Below are 3,680 nucleotides of genomic sequence, written 5' to 3' on the forward strand. Positions count from 1 at the left end.
GCGCAGCCTGGAGCTTGAAGGATTGGAAGTGAGGGAGCACCAGGAAGCCACGAATGAGGACGTCGTTGCGACCCGGGAGGCTAGGGTCTAACCGGAGGTCAATAAGAAGTTCGTGGGGGTCCGTGCGGCTCTTGTCGATGAATACCGCCTGAAGTCGGAGCTGCTGTAGTCCAAGCTTGAGGGCAGGACCACCGCCCTGAATATGAAGCTAGATGCTGCGGAGCAGCACGAGCGGGCCGCCAAGGAAACTCATGCTTCTTCCGAAGCCGCCTTGGCCTCTGCTCACGCCGACCTATCCTCTCTTCAGCAGGAAATCAAGGATGTCACGTCCCTCACAGAGAAGACCGTGAACGAAGCGAACCGCCGTCGGACGATGCAGCACGAGCATGCCTCGATGCTCCAGGTCCTCAGAGTTAGAGCCAACAGAGCCTTGGGTGCTATTTGCGAGGAGAGCGCCCCCACCCCAGCCACCTCCGCTTCTTCACCAATATCGTGACCCGCCTGGAGGATCGTCATGTGAGGGCTCGCAAGCTCGTCGGAGAGAGAAGCCGGGGTATTCTCAGGCGCGTGTTCTCACGCGTCTTCAGCCACCTCCTCAACCAAGATCCTCACTTTGACATCGACGCCGCGATAGCCCCCGTGCCCGAGGTCATCCAGGACAACGTGGCCGGTGTAACGCCCCGGATACAACTTTCCATATTTGTAACTCCAACTCTTGCCTTTTCCAGAGATGCTATATGATATTTCCTTCGTGGTTGAGTTTTTTGTCGTTTGTTTTGCATTTTGTTCTTGTTATGCATCTCAACTCATAGCATCATGCGCATTGCATCGGCATCGTTTTCATAAAACTTGCATCTGTTCTGGTTCCGCCGGTTCTCTCCGTTGTCCGTTCGGAGCCCGACCACACTCGCATGCGCCCGCAACACCTCCGAAATATTATTTTATAAGCGGCATAAAAATGTTCTCGGAATGGGTTGCAACTTGTCGTGCGGTCTTATTATAGTGTAGGCAGGCCGCCTGCCAAGTTTCATCGCATTCGGAGTCCGTTTGACTGCCCAACCGTTTTATTTATAACCGCGATATAGTCGGTTTAATCGTCGGACGTTTCGGTCTCCGAAACTGCCACCAGGTCGCTCTGTTTCTCTCTCTTCTCAGCTCGAGGCATTCTACACAGCCCACCTGCAGCCACCTAGTCCCCCCCTCTGTCCGGAGCCGTCCGATGTCGATCTGAGGCCCCGAAACGCCCCCAAACCCTCAAACCCTAGCCCCTACGCCTTTATATACACCTTCCCCTTCCAATTTTGGCAGCCTACCCCCTCCTCCTCTTTTTCCACGCCGTCGCCCTCCACCTCTCCCTGTGCGCCACCTCGCCTCCCCCAGCACGACGCCTCCTCCACCTCAAGCCCGCGAGGCCCAGATCGGAGCCCGCCAAAACCCATCTGGGCCCGGCTCCCGCTCGCCCGCGCCCAAGCGCCGCTTCCCCTCGTCCCCGAGCCAGGAAGATCCGGCAGCGCCCGATCTAGCCTCGACCTCCTTCCCTTCGCCTCGCCGGACCCCATGCCGCCTCGCCGGACCTTGCCGCACCGCCGCCGCTCCAGGTCAACGCGCTGCTGCCGCCCCGTTTCCCTCTCCTCCCTCTTCCTCACGAGCTCTCCCCTCTACAGATCCCCGCCGCCCTTGCAGCTCCTCGCCGGAGTCGTCCCCTTGCGCCGCCGCCATCGGGAATGGATGGATCCGGCCGGGATCCGCCAGATCCGCCCCATCCCGGACCTCTCCGGCCTTCCCTCGCCCCACCGCCGGCTCTCATCGCCTTCCGCGCCGCCGACCTCGTCTATGTGCGTCGGGAGGACGACGCAGGCGCCGCCGGCCTCGTGGCCTGGCCTCCCCACGTGGGCCTTGGCCCCTCTCCTCTAGGCCCAGCGCGCCAGATCCTCCAGCCCAGCACCGGCCTGCCCAGCTCCCTCGCGCACGTGGGCCTTCCAAGCCGGCCCAGCATGACTCCTCCAAGCCCCACGGGCCAGCGGCCTCCAAGGCCTGCCTTGGCCTCTCCTCCGACTGGGCTGAAGCCCATGGTGAGCCTCCAGCCTATCCCTCGCCCGAGCGCACCACGTGTTAGCTTGCGCCCACCAGATTCGGCCCGCATGCGTTTTTTTTCAGTCCTGCGAATTTGCTAATTTCTAGAGACTGCAGTTTTGCAGATAAACCCCTAAGCATCATACATTTAATTACTCTTGAACTGTGCATCGGATTAAAATAATTTATACATGTAAAATGCTCAGAAAATTGTGTATATTAATAATATGCCACTTTCATCTATGTTAAAAATGTTTAACATGTTGTTTGTGTTTATTTTGCATAATGCCATGCCAAAATGATTTATTTCATAACTAAATAACCGTAGCTCCGAATTAATTAAACTTTATATGTAAATGGGGTGGAAAAACGCCTAGTTTAATATGGTCCACTTTATTTTCCTGTTTAACAACATTAAAATTGTGTTTAGGGAAGAACAGTACCGAATCTAAAATATGCACTTGAGGATTTTCCGGAATTGTTGTTTGTTGCTTCCGGCCTCATTTAAACTTGCCTAAATAGCTAGTTTACTTATGCTTACCCCGTTGCCATGCTAATAACATTTAATATTGTTGGGTACAAAACCGAGAGAGAACTAAATAATTGCATGTGGTGTTTTGTCAATATGCAACTCGTTGCATATTGAGCTCCACTTAATTTGTAGTATTGTGTGTTGCAGTTTGCCATGCCATGCCTCTTTAAACCGGACGTGCATCATACTTGGTTGTGCATCGTGCCAAGTCTATGTGATGGTTGTTTACCATGTTGTTTGTTTCTTTTCGGTGTTGCTTCTTAGTTCCGTTAATGTTGCGATTGTGAGGATTCGTTCGACTGCTCCCGTTCGTCTTCTTCATGGACTCATTCTTCTTCCTAGCGGGATTTCAGGCAAGATGACCGCTACCTTGGATCTCACTACTATCATTGCTATGCTAGTTGCTTCGTTCTATTGCTACGCTGCGCTACCTATTACCTGTTTATTAAGCCATCCCAAATTGCCATGTCAGCCTCTAACCTTTGACACCATTCCTAGCAAACCGATGCTTGGCTGTGTTACCGCTTTGCTCAGCCCCTCTTATAGCGTTGCTAGTTGCAGGTGAAGTTGAAGATCTCTCCATGGTGGACAGGATTTTGGTTGGGATATCACAATATCTCTTATATTATTAATGCATCTATATACTTGGTAAAGGGTGGAAGACTCGGCCTTTTGCCTGGTGTTTTGTTACACTCTTGCCGCCCTAGTTTCCGTCATACCGGTGTTATGTTCCCGGATTTTGCGTTCCTTACGCGGTCGGGTGATTTATGGGACCCCCTTGACAGTTCGCTTTGAATAAAACTCCTCCAGCAAGGCCCAACATTGACTTTTACCATTTGCCTCACCACCACCTACTTTTCCCTTGGGAGTTGCTCTCTCGAGGGTCATCTTTATTATGCCCCCCCCCCCGGGCCAGTGCTTGTCAAAATGTTGGTCCGAACTAGAGCCCTTTGCAGTGCCCCCTCAGGGAAACTTGAGGTCTGGTTTTAGTTGTACGGATTGCTCATCCGGTGTTGCCCTGAGAACGAGATATGTGCAGCTCCTATCGGGATTGTCGGTGCATCGGGCGGCTTTG

Source organism: Triticum dicoccoides, chromosome 4B (genome assembly GCF_002162155.2).
Source record: "Triticum dicoccoides isolate Atlit2015 ecotype Zavitan chromosome 4B, WEW_v2.0, whole genome shotgun sequence".
In the NCBI taxonomy this organism is placed as follows: domain Eukaryota; kingdom Viridiplantae; phylum Streptophyta; class Magnoliopsida; order Poales; family Poaceae; genus Triticum; species Triticum dicoccoides.